General features: G+C 39.1%; 1 long non-coding RNA gene across 1 annotated transcript in view; it reads right to left on the bottom strand.

Moving 5' to 3' along the window:
* Window positions 1–18,742, bottom strand: part of LOC122802046 — a 65,767-nt gene that overhangs the window by 40,316 nt on the left and 6,709 nt on the right. The gene's annotated exons all lie outside the window — the stretch shown is intronic.

Raw genomic sequence — 18,742 nt, 5'->3', positions numbered from 1 at the left:
AGTGTAGATTCAGACCTGTGAAATCATTAGCATTTCTGAATACTCCCCAAAAAGTCACTTGGTGCAGGGGATGTAAACATGGTATAAGTAGCTACACAATTGCATGCACATGCCCTTGGACTGCAGGGAGCAGGAATGACAATTGTTACCTCCTAATGGCTTTCAAGTGTTACTGATTACTCTGGCGACAACAATAAGCAATACTGAACAGACTCTTATCTCTGAATTTTGTGTATCATGCAGAGTAGACTAAAAATAAAAAGTATAAACACCTTGACGGCTATGACAACAACCTTAGGAACATTGATATCCTTGCACTAAGAGCACTCTGTTCATCATCTGTTAAAATCTGTCTGAAACGCTGATCAACTACATTGCACATTGAAACAGCAATGCAAATAAGTACCCAATATGTTTATTTTCTGTACTTAAGCTTTGATGAGATGAAGATGCTCAGAAAATAAAGAGAAGAAATAACTGACAGTGTTGGCAACCTGACATTAATATAGTGTGGGCTATTATTAGTGTAAAGTACTTGTCAATATCACTTTGATCTAGGCATGTTCAAGCAAATGAGTAAGGAACATTTTCTGATCTTTTGTTGCTGGCAAAGAGAGATAAGAAACACAACTGAGTGTGAGTTGTTCTTGAACTGAACTGAGGGTTCAAATCCAGATAATGTGCTGTCTGTCAGAGTTAATGCATATTTTCTGAGCATATGATCAGTCCTGTATTTTCATTATGATTCCCTGATATTTGTTACTACTGACAACTTTTTTTGTGCTCCTCATTTACACTCATTTTGGCAGAGCACACTTTGGTCTGGCACCATTTTGAAACAGTGAATGAGAGTCCACTGACCAAAGTACAAACTGAGAAATTTAATTTGCCATGCTATTGGTAGCACATTTTAGAGTGGCACAGGTGCCCCTCACTACAGCACTCTGAATGTCAGTAAGAGAAGAAGTTCTACTTTGCATCTAAGTGTCACTGTAGCACATGCGCTAAATGAAATGGTTTTAAAGAAACAGTAAGGAAGATGCAGGGTCTGCATTTGGCTTGAACCCACATGCTGCATGGAATGTTTGCAGCAGATGTAAAAATGCAACTTGTGTTGTGTTGTGGGGAATACAAATTGTTATGTATGTTTTTTGCCTGTGTAATTTCAGCACTGCTTAGCAGAATGCAAACAGGCCTCGCATTTGAAGGACAGAATGAACAATATAATTTCTGTAATCTTTATTAGTGCAGACAGTTTTGTCACAATTGTGCAGTACTACTAATGAGTTAGTGATATGCACATGCTGTATACCTGTTTCTGTGGCAGAAGTGATATATGCAGTAACTTTGACCCGTTAATGGAGTTGCTCTGGGGTTCAAATCCATACTGTATGAAGGGAATGTAGAAATTATTACTTCAGATTTAAGACTTACTTTCATTTGAACTTCATACACTTTTTTCCAGTTTCTTGCCTTGTGCACCTGCTCACTGCTAAGCATTATGCAATCAAGGTTATCTGCTTAAGGAAAAAAGTGAACATTTTTATTTGGGCAGCCTATTGTAGTGAAAATAGGCTTAGCAGCAATGCGTGGAAATCAGCGCTCTAGCCATTACTGACTGGAGAACATCTACTTGTGTTACTGTTTCTGTGGCACAAGGTGTAAGTGCACTGACTTTAGAGATAGAACACAGGTGATACAGGATAGTAAATCCAAATAACACTTATCTTTATAAAGAGTGTCAGAATGCAATTTCTAATGACACTTCGATTAGGAAGGTGATACTGCATACAAATGGATATTATAAGTACATTTATTGCAATACATGTGCCATTAATGCTTTGATAAATATTTTTTCTAAGTAGCATATCTCATTAATAATTTAGTTATGAAACAAAGTTGAATGTGTGTGTGTGTGTGTGTGTGTGTGTGTGTGTGTGTGTGTGTGTGTGTGTGTGTGTGTGTGTGTGTGTAATTATTTAAGTTGGATAATTATGATAATTAATGAAAACTGTGCTTGCATATTTATGAGGGACAGACAGTGAAAATCATCTCTCCTTACATAGCCCAACTCTGTGCTTAGGACAGCATGTGTAGTGAAGTGTATGTATCATAGCCCAGCCCAGGATTCAGGCACCTAGGCGGTGCGACACCCACCTGTGAGACAGCTGGATGTGGACACATGGCAGGATGACAATTTAACTGCAGTGACAAAGGACTGTGGACAATTCCCTGTCAAAATTGAGGGAACCCCTACACCCTAACCACAGCAGGCACATACAAACCACCACAGTGATACACTGTGCACCCCTTTAGAAGCCACCATGTGCAACTGTTAGTGGAAAATCTTGCTGGGATAGCATGCCACGTGGGCAGGGAAGTGGTACCATGGAACCCGTGTGCTATGGGCAAAGCCTTTATTAATTGAATATGCAATGTGATGTGTGTTGTGCTTGGTGCATACGAAACCCAGACAGTATCATAATTTGTAGAAATGTGCCACAGCACGGAGGAAATCCTGCACATTAGTGTAGTCACACTTATGTTGTAAGATGTGCTTTAGGCGACGCTCCCTTACTGCAATAGCCTTCCTACGCGGTGTTACAGGCATCCCCCTCAGAAGAGATTCACGTCAGGTATCCGTCAAGTTCTGCTCCTGCTGCAGAACACACAGAAGGTCAGCTAGCTGTACAGTAGGGTGACCCAGTAATACCTTCAGCCGACGATGCCATGCCTCCACCTGGTTGTTAGTACGTGGGAAGTCCATGTCAGAGACATCAGACACATTCCAAAACCGCATAGGGTATGACGATGGCATCCGTGTCTGTACTGAACAGCGGGATGCATACTTGCGTGGTCGGCCTCGGACATAATGATGGTCTAGAAATATGCCAATCGGCTGAGCACATTCCGGTAAGGAAGCCACAATGTCCAGAAATGCAGGGACAACATCATCCAAAGGTAGGAATGCCAACGCTATTAGCTTGTGGATGGCAATGGAGAAAGCAGTGTCCATGCCATAGAGGGCGACAAGGTGGTGATGCTGGATCTGGCACCAAATGATCTGTGCAAAATGGAATAGGCATCCCTTCAGAATGCTCCTAGGGAATGCTTTCTGGCTGGCACAAATTGCTGCCTTCTCAAAATCAGTCATAATATACTGTGGTGACAAAGTGCACCCCTGTTCAGCAGCCATACCCCTCAGCACCTCCCACAAAGTGGTGTATGCAGACTCTGACTTCTGTGTCATGAGACAGTACACCAGGGGTACGATCCTCATTGAGGTGGGGGTGCCAATACAGCCATGTAATGTATATAGCTGGCGACATATATCAGCCCGTGTGGGAAAAGTGCCATCACCAAGAATGATGTCGGACCTGCACAGGTCAGTCAGGTTCTGTGTTGTAGTAAGTACTACCAAGGAAGCAGTACCATCCATAACCGACCTTCTACGAAGGATGAAGCTGCCACTATGGAGTGGATACTGGCTGGCATCAACATCTGCAAGAGTTGCTGGAGGTGAAGCCATGGATGCCCGTGCCTGCTGCCGTACCCTGGTCATGCTTCTTCGAAGGGTTGCACGACAAGGCATCTCCTGCAGTACGTTGTCATCTGCTGCACCTAGCAGACTCTGCATTACCAAGCTTGGCAATTCATTACCAGTTACCGCCCTCTGCCGCAGTTCTGCTCGCAGTGTGGCCACTTGTGCCATTGTTGCATCCGGGCCGTGCTGGTGTGGCAGTGATTTCAGCAATTCCTCACCCTCTTCCTGGCGAACAGTAATGGCACGTCCTCTGCATGCCTTTACCCTCCGCTCACTACATGCCCAGTACCGTTTTGGTGGTGTCTCACGTTCCAAATGGTAGAGGTACCCCTCCACCACCAGCATGGGTTTGCCACGTTGGCTGGGCACTGTGCTGTATCGGTTGCCAATCAGACCGGGGCTATACAGATACATACATTCCAGCATGGTAGCAGCACTTGTAGACGGTCTCTCAGAATCCATCACAGCTGGTGGAGCTTGGTATGGGATATACTACTGAACTTGGAGCAAGTCCCTTCCAGACAGTAGGTCACTCGGTTTACACCTCCTTGTCTTATACTGTGTGTATTAACGCTGTCTGTCACAGTGGCCCTGTACAGCTATGTGCACTCCAACCATCTCTGACTGCCTCTTCACTATGGTTTCAATGTCTGCAGTTAACACATCCCTGGGGTTGCCATATGCTTGTACTCTGTTTGGAGTCCACGATGCCTAATTGCAGCACAGGTTCTGTGTGTACTGCGCCAGCCCCCTTTAAGTCCCAGTTGTTGCTGCTAGCCAGTCACGGGATAGGGCCTGGTTTCTGTTTAAGTGGCAGATGTTACATAGGGAGGTAACCTCTGTCTTGCACCATTGTCTTCCTACATGGGACTGCATACTTGTCTATACTCCTGTTACAGGGACAACTTGACATGTTTAGCAAAACCTGCATGTCTTACACTAATATGGAGTGGGAGATGGGTTACAGCTACTATGTCTCCTGCAACTGGGTTAGTATGTCATGCTTTACCAGGTTGGCATGTTCACACGTAACACTGCACTCAGGGGCTCTAGCAGGATAGGTACTGTTTGTTGCAGGCATGCCTGTTATTTGGGTTTGTCCTGTACTACAGACCCCCTGCTGTGACATGCTTACTACTTGTACACAAACAGGTGTTTCCGTAGGTTTTAGTGTGTGTGGACTATTGACTCTGACACTGCTTTGTCTGTACCTTTAAGGGTTTAGCCTGACACATGACCTGCTATTCTATGCAGCATTTCTCAGGGTAAAGTGTGCTGTGCATTACTCTGTGTGATGGGGATTTACTTCCTGCTTCTCGGGGACTGTTTGCTGTCTTTGCATGGACAACTGGGGCTGTGACAGTAAGTACTTGTTTATTATCTGCTTTTGCATCAGTTTTGTAGCACTACCGTTGTGCCGTTTATCGCCCCGATCAGCGTGTGTTTGCCGGCCGTGTACGCTATGTGTTGACAGCCTGCGTGTTTGCTTTAGGGGCCATCTGCTTTTGTGTGTTTTCCCACCGCCATAGCTTTCCGCATCGTATCTACCTTTCGGCAGCACCGCTCTACGGTTTAGCGGTGCTGCGGCCTTCTGGTTTCGGCGATGTAGCTCGCGGGCATTTGTCTCGCGATCTACATGCCGGAACCCCATAGCCCAACATGTATTAATCAGCTCATGAAAGTCTATCCAGCTGACATACATTTGCAAACAGTAAAGCTCTCTCTTCCATGGGAATGGATTTCACTGGACTTCCTAAAGTCTCAGTTATACAGGCCTGTCTAAAGTATATCTCCTTTCATACTGAATGCAGTTTATCTATAATAAACATGGCTGAAAAAGATTTATTCTCTAGCAATGAAAAATAATCACCTTGTCTGAAACTTTATGCATTATTTCTTCTTTAGGTTTGATTCCCACATTAGTCAACTAACTTTTATAGTCTGCAATTCCAGTTTATGAGCTAAATCATCATATTTAATCTCCAGAACACCAAGGATAACAATCCAAGCCATTAAGCCTGCCAGTGTTGACCATCTGAAAAACTGAATAGGATGAGTATCAAGCATGGCAAATTGCACTGCCATGCTTACACTTTCATTACTGTTTGATAAAATACCTTCCTCTTTGCAAATGCCTCTTTGCGATTTCCATCACACAAATGCAGTTGTCATGGTTGTGCATGTTTGTTCACTAGATGTTAAACACTAGACTGGCATTTGCCACCAGTTCAGACATACAGTTGCTACTTGACTTCTGCTGGCATGGCTGGTGCAGGAGATGATGGTGCTGAATTTACAGCACAATGGTGGAGTGTTGAGGAGCCCAGGATTTTTGTGCCACTCCTTGTGAAGCACTACAGCCATAGGATGCTGCAGGGGGACAGTACTGTGTATCAGTATAAAACTGAGGCTTGAAGCAGATTAGCCAAAGTTATCTTCAGTCCAACTGGCATCCCACAAACTGGAGAGGACAATCATCACCACTATAGTAATCTGAAACAGTACAAGAGGGACCTCATTTGCTGATGTGAGGATGAGATCAGAACTGCTGACATCCCTCAGCTAAATAAGTATACTACCCCATCAGTATTAAATGATATGGAATGTAGGACATAGCCGACACTGTTATTCAGTATGTCTTTATGTCTCTTCTTCTCTTCTGTTCTGTTGTACAGCTGCTGAAAACATTGTACTGAACAGGCAGGCACACCAAGAGACATGATCTCACCCCAGAAAGGCAAAGGGTACATATGCATCAGGTTTTACTGTAAGCCTAATAATTATTGCAACTTTATGCAGTATGGTAATACTTAAGTAAATACTTGTATTTATGATATCTTGGCAGTGCAGACTTTCCCATCATGCCTGAATGTGGCAAAGGTGTATAGACTGGATAATCATAACTGCTTATTTTCTGAATTTATATAGTCATGTAATATGCTATGGATATAATTCTGTCTGTTTTTTGTCTCATCCCACACCTTCTCTCATTTAACTTTTTTTTTGGGGGGGGGGGTATTTTGCATGCCTTAAAATATTCTGTTTTCATACATTTCTGCTTATAAAAACTGATATGCAGCACAGAGTGCTAGCCTGTCCACTGCGGATTGGACCAGCTTATTTTCATAGGTTGCAGCACTGATACCCAGAACTTCAAGGTCTCAGGCTGTCAGTACTGCCTTCACAATTCCTGCCCTACTTGACCCATCTGCATCAGGTAGCTCTGCCTGGCAGCTGGTGCACTGGTACCCTTACAGAGTAGTAATAGTGGAGGTGGTGATTTTTTTCACCCTCCAAGAGCTGACAGGGCTGGTCGATGGTATAATGGAAAAAGGCCTCAGTGCCCACATTGGTCATGTAGAAAAGGTGCTTCATCACATTGCCAAGACAATGCCATGTCAAACCTGAGACAGGAGACAGTAATGACAGTTCTGAGGATGAGAACTAGATTCTCGCTGTTCTCATATTTGATGTGGGTATGCTTCTGATGTTCCCTACTTATCCCCAATCATGGTGGTTCTGAATATTTTGTGTCTATCTTGTGTGTCCTGTATGTCTGTGCATGCTTCCTCACCTAATTTTTCCTACCCATCGGTCACATTCCTAAGCCCCTTTCCCAACACTCCTGTCTCTTTGAAAGTCAAAATAAGTAAAAAACGGGCACTAGTACCACAAAAAATAACAACCCGTATGTAGCTCCCCACTTCATCTATCTGTCTTCTTGACACATCTGATTTGCTACAATTGGCTTTATAATATGGTGTTGCTCTTGCCAGCTGCCTTTGGTGTGGTGAAAGTCTAAATTCAGCAAATTCTGTCTAAACTTCTACATTTATGTTGGGAAGAAGTGGATAGCTATGGTTCTTTCCCACTACCTTCATGCAAATTCCTCTATTCTTTCTCCTGAGTTCTCCCCTCTGCTTGCCCACTATTTCTCCACTTTTTGTCAGCCCCTTTTTCACATGTTTAATCTGGTGAAAAATAGAATCACACACAACAAACATGGCCAGGACTGACCCATAAGAAATCCTTCACTTGTTTTATCTCAGCATTTATACAGACATTGGTATCATGCATAAGGTCTGAGTGATGGTGAATGGCTGTTCATGTCCTAAGGCAAAATCAGGTCATCTGTTGCCATCACCCACAGAAGTACAGTCATAAGGTGCTTAAACATGGTGTACTATTTGAATACAAAGTAAAATCAGACAAAAGAAATCACTGGCAACAGTTACTATAACAGTTCTTTGTCTGTTGGATGAAGTCAAGTGCAACATCTGCTGTGGATTGTTAGCCAGATGTATGTCACATTATTTCTTTCTGTGATGTTGTACTTATATGACATGTTTCATGACTCATATCTTATTTTTTAATCAAGTTAAGCATTGCACAATGCATACATGACCATAAGTAAGCTTAAGTAAACCACCCTTATTCTACTCCTGTCTTCATCAGGTTTTCCCTGTCCTATAGCTTTTTGATCCCCAAAGCCATAAGTTACTAATACAGAGCATAACAGATGCATACTGAGGATACACATAAAAATCTGCATCCATGACCCATGACACCACTCTTTAATATGCATCTGTATGTCTGTCTCTATCATCACCCCTTCTGTCTCAGTCTTTGTACTGTTGACTATCCATTAGCTTGATGGATGTAAGTGCCATGTTATGGTATTTTCAGACTGCCATTACATTGCTGCAGAATAATACCTACATCTTCTGTTTTAACAATAACAATAGTTCAAATCCAGCATTAGGTGAAACTCTTACTGCCTGTTTTCATAAGTGTCTTTCCTGTCTCTGTCTAAGCCCCTTCTGTTTTATCAGTTGTAGTCCTCAGCATTTGCACAAGGTCTGACAATGAGCAATTGTAGTATGCGATGCTAAATTTGCTACTGCAAAATATGGGGAGATTTTGCCTTATACCACATTGTGCACCCTATTAACTTGTGATTTCCCATGAAACATGTCTCATATGCAGTACTTATATTATTTATGTAGTTATCACTGATGCAATTTGGCCAGGCAACATATTTATAATAGTCACTCCTAAGTATTCTTAAAGTCATGATAAAAAGTAATTAGAATAATCACATTCTGACACCCTTTGTTAAGTGATGGTATGTAAACCTTAATTTTACTGGAGTTGAACTCTGATTTTTCATTCATCCCAGTGAATTTACATTTTGTACTACAGAGAATGGTAGATTGACAGGTGGAATTTCTACACTAAGTACTGCCCTGAGTGCTGATGGACTCTCATAACCGCTAAGCATGTTTGTGCTGTAGAAGTCAAACCAAATTAAAGTTTTTCAACTTTTCCTTCAGTAGAGAACTCTGTTTGCTCACAGCCTAATGTTTCAAAAGGGGGAAGGCAAGACCAGTGCTTCACTTTTGAATAAAGCTTTGGCCCTAGCATGGAAAGGTATAATATAACATGCAGAGCATATGTATACAACACATTAAGGTAAAACAGATCTGTTTTAAATGTAATTGGAATCACAACATTTCCTCTCTGATTCTTATTTATACAAAGGTTGGCATGGAGAACTGAACACCACTAGACGCTGGTATTTCACAGTTTGAGTTCAACAAATCTAAGTATAATCATGCATGTGCTAACACTTTGCCAACATCCGCACAAATACATTTCTCAACACTGCACTTGATGAAGTTATTTTGAACAAAAATAAGTATTTCTACTGCATTATATTACTTCATTACATGGAAATTACTCGATGTACTCATATGAAATGCAGTGAAGTGTGCAGTTAACTGACCACTTCATTCTGGACAGTTGAATCTGCACTGCAGCACTGACACTTACTCTTACAATGATATTCAACCACATAAGCCTTGGTGAACATAATTCTTTCTTTATCCCTCCTGCAGTGGAACATTAAATATTGTTTGGTATTGACAGTCCTCATTGCCCATGCATGAGCACATACCATTGCTAATATCAGTACCATTCATTAAGGTTTACATGCCGTCAACATAACCTGATGATCCATGAATCCTTCATTGCCCATTCTGTGTTTCATAAAAGTGTGTGTCTCATTTACACAACACAAGTACATGTCATGCTCATTTCTTAAATATACATTAATGACAACATAGCTGATAAGTCAAACATATGTCAGTATTATTGATCACTTACTCTGCCATAACACCAAACATGAATTTACACAAAACCTTCAACATTACAAGATCTTGCGATCTCTGACACAAAATGAGTAGCTAATCCTATCTATACTGCACTGTTACAGTAAACAAAATCAGACTTCAAGGGCAGTGATAGTGTTAAAAGCTGAGCCCTCTTGACTTGATTGGGAGGGGGTTCTAATCTCATAACAGTAAACTTTTATATATATGTGATTTTGTGTGTGTGTGCGTGCGCGCGCGTGTGGGTGTATGTGCGTGTCTGTGTGTGTGTGTGTGTGTGTGTGTGTGTGTGTGTGTGTGTGTGTGTGTGTGTGTGTGTGTAAATATGACTTTAACTACTGCTAGTCTCAATCAAGTAGTAGCTGGGAGTTAATGTTGCACTGCAGGGTGAATCCATTTCAGTTTTAGACACTTGTCCCAACATCATCTCTGCAACAGAATGATGATGTCATCCTCTATAAATTACAATCTCACACACTTAAAGTCAGATGTCTGTAGTGGTACTAGGCAGCATTACATACTGCGTTCTCTAGGTGGCATAGGTAGGGGATTCTGATCTCACAGTATCAACTTATGTGTGTGTATGTGTGTGTATGGAGTTGTGCAAATATGACCTGACCTACTGCTAGCCTCAGTAAAGTAGTAGCCTAGAGTTAATTTTACACTGCAGAGTGAGTCCACTTTAGTGTCCGACTGTTCTCACAATATCATCTTCTCTGTATTACAATGCTGATGTCCAATCTCTATATAGTGTAGTATCATACTATAGAAATCAGACTTCTGCATTGGTGCATATGTTACATACTTTTTCCTCTAGATTATATAGCTAAATAGGTAGGGGATTCTGATCTTACAACAGCCATCTTGTGTGTATGGAGTTGTGTAAGTATGACCTGAGGTACTGCTGGCCTCAATAAAATAGGAGCCTGCAGTTAATTTTACACTGCAAGATGAGTCCACATTATTGTCAGATCCTACTTTCAACATCATCCTTTTAAAGCACAGTCTCACACTATAGCAGGCAGGCTACTATGGTAGCTCTAATTCTAGTGCTGTGTCCTCTTGACTGCATAACTAGGTTGGTGGGGGATTCTATATATACAACAGTCAATTTGTGTGTGTGCTCCTTTGACTCCCACTTGTGAAAAACATTTACATCATCAGATCAATCTCACATTTCATTTTCACTGTGTCCACAAACCATATTGTCTACAACACTGATGTGGTCATCATTTCAATAATGCACTCTCACACAGTTAAAGTCAGACCACTCCTGTAGTGAGTGTGTATAACACACTTGCATGTAGATTATGTCAGCTGATAGGTATGGAGTTTGAGTACAGCGGTGAGACTCTCCTGAATGTGTGTGTGAATGTAAATGGATGCAGGAGTGCCTACACCTCTTAGCATTAACAACATTTACAATTCCACATAGGCGGAGAAGTCTTTGTCAAAGATTTTTTTTTTTTATCTTGAAGGTTTTGTGAAAATTCATGTTTGTTGCTATGATGGATCCAAATGGAGAGATGATAAAATCAGCAAGCAAAGCAGAGCAGCATTGCTAGAAATTAATTCATCCTCAAGTCATGGTGGGTACCTTCATGAGATGGACCCTGTTTTTACAAAATCTCACCAAAAAGACACTAATATATAAACTGTATTTTATATAGCATATGTCATGGACAGAGATAGGCAAAAAAATAAAAAATAAAAAACACAGCTGGATATGTAAGTCTCAGGATAAAAAAGTGAGATATTCTTGTATGTTCACTTGGTTGTGGACTGGAAAAAAACAACAGTATAGAATCCTACATTGGACATGATAAATAATGACATAGGAGACCTCCAAACACTAGACCCAACCCAATTTAGCTGTGTCAATGGTGGATTTTTTTTTGAGAAAGTCACTAAGGCCATGGATAACAGTAAAACAGAACATACAGCCTACCTCAACCTGGCCAAGGCATTTGAGAAAATTCCTCACTTGGGTATTATAAATAAATTCACAAAACTGGGCATAAATCCCCACATCAGCAGATGGATAGCCAGCTGGATCATGGATACACATCCACAAGTCAAAGAGCACAAGGGTCTCCAGATCTGGTGATCTAAACCTAGTCAACGACTCAAACAAAACATGCTGGAGAAACGGATATGTGTTTCAGAGACTGCCCCTTCTTTGAAACAGGCTTCATATTCACATAAAGCAGAGCCCTTCCCTGGCTCTCTTCAAATGCAGTTTAAATCAATGGATGGGGAATCACAAATTCACACCTGGTGTGGTGCCTATGTCCCTTATGGACAGGAGCAATCTGTAGGATACTCAATGCACAGGCACAAATCCATGCCATCTTCTTGTCCCTAGGAGCCATATATTGGATAAAATAGGGTTACATTGGCTAGGCTTGTAAGAGCCCTTAAGCTGTTATCCTGTTAATCTTCTATAAATCTATGAACCTAAAGACATGGAAACATTCCTATAGTGGGATTAGGATAGGCTAAGAGGGAGGATACCCCCCCCCCATTGTACCAGGAAGTAGTAGCCCACAAAAAATACAAAAACTGATAGGCCAAAAAGATGACAGAGTCGACTAGTGAGGATAAGAAAGAAATGAAGTATTGGTACTATTATTCGAGAAGCTCAGACACTCCTGATAGAAGATACACAAAAAGATTAAGAGAGAAATTAGAGGAAAGAAAATACCTGTACAAGAAAAACTGTCAAAAGCTTCAAATGTAAATTTGCAGTCATTAATATAATAGATTCATGAAAAACATAAATCACAAAAAAATGAAAGCAAGTACTGTAGAAGAATACCAAAACTTTAAGAATTCAGCACAGAATGTCCAACGAGGTACAGCACACTGGTTTATTCAGAGACAGCACACCATGAAGTAAAACATCATTGTTTCGAAAAATAAGTGACCAAGGAAGTGCAAAAATATAAAGAACAAACTCTAAAGATTTTTTCGAATTGTATAAAACATAAATATGAACATAGGAATGACAAAGAGACCTGATATGGTGCATTATTTATACAAAAGAGAAAGCTAAACTAATCAATAGAAAAAGAATAGTTCCAAAGGCATCTGAAGAGAAATACAAAAAAAGCACTCAGACATGGAAAATTTCACAATACAAAAAATAAGATCACAAAGGGGGAAGTAGAGCAGAAGATTAGTAAAGTAGAAGTTAAACAAATAGAAGCCGCAAGCTATGGAATACCTGCAAAGTAAAGGATTTAGTGCAGAAAGTCTAACATATGTTATGTCACAGTGTTGGAACAATGAGTCCCTAAAGTAAGGAGAAACAGGAAGAGTGGGAGACATCTGCAGAAGAAATATGGACATGGGAAAGAAAAAGAGATTTAATGCAGTGCAATATTTATGCAAAGGCGAAAGCAAAAAAAAAAAAAAGCAGCACCAAAGGTATTTGAAGAGAAACACAGACAAAGGCATCCAGATATGGACAATTTTGCAATACAAAAAAAATAAATAAATAAGAAAACAAAAGGGGAAAATAGAAAAGAGGAGTAATGATGGAGAAGTGAAAGAAATAGAAATTGAAATTATGGGTTACCTGTGAAGTGAAGGATTTGGTTAAAAATCCAACTCTGGTAACATCACAGCATGATAGAATAACGAGTTCCCAAATTAAGGTAACATAGGTGGAATGGGAAGCATCTAATCAGTTGCCTTATGAAGTTATGTTGGAGCCTTCAATAGGAAACCAGTGCAAAAGTTCAGTTGGAGTTGCACAGCAAGAGAAAGAGCAGGAAATGATGGCAACGCTGATGCAGTCAGTGTTGTGGGATGATAGGCCAGTGGGTTCCCATATGAAAGGTCAATGGAAGACACAGGATGAAGCTGAAGAGAATGCAGCACAGGAAGAGGCTCAAGAACTTTCTGTAGAATGCTCACAGGAAACGGAGAACAAAGAATGTGCCCTTAGCTTAAAAGAAAATTACCAAAGGGAAGAGTTGCTTGATCTAATAGAGATGGATCACCATATTAAGATCAATGAAAGAAACAGATTACAGAACAAAGGAACCCAGTGATCAAGACTATTCACAGAAACTCATAAGATATAAAATAATTAAATAGGATATATTACTGTGCAGCTAAATTAATAACAGGTAAAGTCTTACCACAAAAGCACAGGGCAGTAAGGGAAAGGAAGGGAAGAAATCAAATGTCATCATGGAAGTATCAAATACAAAAAAAAAAAAAAACTATAAAGCAATTAAGAATTTTTACTACTAGAAGAGTATAGAAGAAGGAACAGATCAACAAAAATACTTATAAAGATAGACCTGATTAAATCAAGGTGCGGTATCAGAACAGACCAGGATCTGTGGTACACTATTGCAAATAATAAACTAAAAATATCAGCATAGGTAGAAAAGCTTAGAAGATATGTAGATAAATATAAAGGAAAAGTACAAAATAAGCAATTCATTGATGACTAAAAAAGTTTTATAGAAAATTGGGGAACAAGGTAAAAGAAACAGAAGTTCCACCAAAAAAGAAGTAGTAGACACATTTTGCAGAAATATCTATAAAGATCCTATAAAACATAACAAAGATACTGAATAGATGGAAGAAGTAAAATAAACAGTAAGAAGTTCAAATGTACATATGAAATGAGATGAAGTAACAGATAGAGAAAATGAAACAAAATTAAGAAAAAAGGTCCTAAATGGCAAACCACAGGCCCAGATGCAATATCTAATTTCTGGACAAAAGAATTAATAACTTTATATGAAGATTTAGCCCTAAGTAAGAACTATGTATATGCACATCCAGAACAGACACCACCCTAATTAACAACAAGCTATCTTAAAAACTATAGACCAATAACTTGCCTTCCAACGATGTATAAACTACATTACTAGAACGTATGCCAATGCAGTTTATAGTAATTTAGAAGAAAACTCAATCATGGCAATAGAACAAAAGGGTAATACAAGAAAGTCTTATGGAACAAAGGATAATTTTTTTATTAAATAAAATCATAATGGATAACTGTAAAAAGAGGAAGAATCTAAGTATGGCATGGATAGACTACAAAAAAGCATTTGACAGCATCCCACTTTCATGGCTAAAGGAGCGCATACAAGACTCGCTTACAGATGTATGAAATGCACCCTACATTGACCAATTACATTACAGTGACCATGAAACAGTGGCAAACCACTCTGCAGCTGAGCCATAATAAAGGATAAATTATTATCCCAGGGATAAAAATTCAAAGGGGGGGGGGTATTCCAGGGTGAGTCTTTGTCACTGCTGTTCTTTTGTCTTGCCCATAACCCATTAAGCTATCTACTTAACAGAGTAGATCATAATTTGGCTCTCAGCAAAGAAAAAAGTGTAAAGGCTTCTCATCGTCTTTTTTTTGGTATGATTTAAAACTATATAGTTTATCTGATGAGGAGCTGAAAGTACAACTGCAGCTGGTCAAAACTTTCTCAGATGATATAAGAAATTAATTTGGGTCTTAATAAATGTACAGAAGCAACATTTAAAGCAGGAAAGCTGCAGCACCAAGAAAAATTCTGGGGCAGACATATGATGTAAAGGAACTTGATGAGCAGGAGGGAGTGTATACATATTTGGGAATTGATAAAGGATTGACAATAAAACATGAACAAATGCAAACAAGTAAGAAATATTTTAGGAGACTATAATTAATACTGAGCATAGCCCTGACATCTAGGAACAAAGTCCAAGCTATAAACCAATTGCTCTTACTGTTCTGACTTACAATTTTGAAGTGATTGACTGACCTCAAAGGGTATTGGACAATTTGTACAGGAAAACAAGATCATGCTTATCAAATGATTTATAAAAATTGGTGGACAACAAGATTATATAGATTGCCATTCTGAAGAAGGTATGGGGCTCCTCAAAATTGACTACATGGATAGATCTGCAATTGTAGGACTGTAGATATAGATATATCTGCTGATCTCAAAAGACCCAAATATAGTGAAAGTATTAAAACATGAGGAAAGCAAGTCTAAGATGCCTTCCCTGCTTAGTTTAACAGAACATATTGGTGTTAAGCATGAATGGAAATCAAACCAGAAGTAGATAAAAATCAGGCAGCTGAATGTGCCAAAAAACAAAAGGAAGAATATAAGGTGAAGGGTCAGATGAGATGGCAAGAAATGTGGAAAAGGCAGAAATATAATTGCAAGTACAGAAAATTCCTGGAACAACCTCATGTCAATCAGGATCTGATGCAGGAATGGTTAAGGAGAGGTGAATTTAAACCAAAAGACAAAATATTAATATTGATAGCCTAGGACAGTGGAGTACATACACATTGGTTTACAAAGTCCATTGAACATGTTAGAGAAACAGACAAGTACAGGTTTTGTAAAACAGAATTGGAAACAGTTGCACACTTTGTTGCTGGGTGTGCTATATTAATGGCAGAGGGCCTGTATGCTGAAAGGCATAATAATGTGGCAAGAATGTTGCACTAAGGATTATGCAAACATTACAATATTGAAATAGCAAAGAAGGATTGGAAACATAAGTGAAAAAGCATTATAGAAAATTATGAAGTTTGTCAGATGGACCACCCATTACTAACAGCTCCAAAATAGATGTGAGAAAACTAGATATAGTAGTCCATGAAAAGAAGATAAAATTAGTACTGAGCATTGAAATTGCTACACCCCAATTATTACAATGTCTTACATACCGTTAGATACAAGGTCATAAAATACCAGGATATGCAAGCAGAAACAGGTTATCTGAAAGAAGGATACACAGACAGTTCCAATAGTAGTAGGAACAATGGGTCCCACAAAAAAAGAATTTACAGTTGTATTTAGTTATGCTACAAATACATGTAACTCCATATGAATTGCAGAAGGAGTCAGTTCTTGGCACTTTGCAGGTGCTGCAAAGAGCACTTTTGGCTAACATCAAATATTGAAACAATCTAATCTCATGCACTTTAATGATACCTTGATTTAGGAATGTGGCCCAAAAAGACTTGAAAAATTAAACTGCCAGACACTGTTGAAGTCATTTTGCATACACATCTCCTTTGCATGACACAGCTGACATCATCCTTTCCAAGATGAATTGTGGTTCACATGCAGTCCAACTTCTCCTGTAGCATGCTCATGTGATACACTTATGTGTAGATTGCTTCAGTAAATAGGTAGTGAGTTTGAATACAGTAATGACTATCATCTGTGAGTGTATGTGTCTTCCTCTTACTGTCCAGAACAGGCTGCAAATCCATAAATTACATATATCTATACAGAGTATTTGTGCTGTGTGACCACTTTTTAGTGGGAATATGAAGGTAATACACAATGGTAATGTCATCCATTTAAATGTGCAGTGCCACAGTTATCAAATAAATCTGTAGTCAGTCTTGCTTTTCAGCAAGCCTTCTTTAGCCTATGATTAGCTATGGTTTGCTATACAGTTCAAATCCTGATGTCCCTGCTTACAGTCAGTGTACATGTTGCTAACAGTATTGTCGCTCACATGTGCTTTGTTCATGTGTAGATGTTGTTTCATGTTATAAGAGTGTACATTTCCTTTGTAAAGGCTGTATTGAAGACTGATGTCATTTGAATAGATTCTTATCCCATGACAGTTGTAATGAGACATCTCCTCAAGACTGTGGACATGAGACAATGTAATGTATGTTGTTGCCTAAGTATGGCATGTGTCCCAATACAAGATTATAACCACATTGTGCATAATTGCTGTTTACCATTACAGCAGCAGGCTACAGGTGTGTTTGCATATATCTAACATTAATTACGTACCACCAATATGTGCACCAGCCTCTCTTCTTAAAAAATAGAATTTAATCCAAACACATAGTCATACAATTGGAGAGTTGACTCCGAAGTAAAACAAGTGTAACATTAAGCGCTTTCACCCACTACTTTGTGGGCTTCCTCAGAACACTATAACACTGAAAACACTCTGCCTTTATTTGAATTTTGGCACCAAATTTCACTCATTCAAGCTTTTAAAGGCATATGTACAAAGACGTGTACAAGAACCTCAAGCATTGCAACATATTGCTAACCTGCAATATTTACATACAAACTGGCTGTTACGATATAGAAAAAAAAAACACATAATCAGTGTATATCAAGGTCAAACTAAACTGTATGTATAGATATGTATGTCTACACATTATATGCCCAACAAGGACTATACATATATAAATACTAGTGAAAAACTAAAAAAAGAATGTTTTAGCATAGAAATACATGTTATACATGCATGTTATCTATAACCATATAAAATAGAAGGAACTATAAAAATATAAAAATGCATACTGTTAAAAAAATGCATACAGATGAAAAAATGCATATCCTTCCAAAAACTTCATGTCATCTTAAAATATATATATATATATATATATATATATATATATATATATATATATATATATATATCTATACCAACTCTTGGTGAAATGATATTCAGTAAAAAACATTGAAAGAAGCTAATAGAGACAGGTCCTGATAAACCTACCCAATCTGAACCTATGCTCTCCCTCTATACAATCCCAGGGAATGTACTGACTATGTAAGCAGTGTTGAACATTATCAAAATGGAAAACCAGACCTAGTGATGAGATTAACAATTCTCTAAAATTGTTTTACACAAAATATAATCATTGAGTCCAGGTGGGTTCGTGGCATCTAAAAATAATTGCCACCATGATTAAATTCTATTTTTTAAGAAGAGAGGCTGGTGCACTTATTGGTGGTACGTGGTTGTTCGTTTTCCAGGAGGAAGTTTCTTTTTTCTTGCATTCAGGTATATCTAACATCAATCAATGTTGTTTGACATACAGCAAGATTCTTTCTTAGTAATTATAGGGACACATATTCCTTGATTCATACACATGATGTAATGTTTTCACAGAACCACACATAAAACAAATGGGGATGCACTTATACCATGGCATGTTTATTGATCCCACTATGGTGTTGATTTCCTCAATGCTTAGGCAAGTGTTCCAAACCAC

This window comes from Protopterus annectens, chromosome 5.part0 (assembly GCF_019279795.1).
Source record: "Protopterus annectens isolate FY-2018-M chromosome 5.part0, PAN1.0, whole genome shotgun sequence".
In the NCBI taxonomy this organism is placed as follows: Eukaryota; Metazoa; Chordata; order Ceratodontiformes; family Protopteridae; genus Protopterus; species Protopterus annectens.
This window is presented reverse-complemented; position numbering and strand designations above follow the sequence as displayed.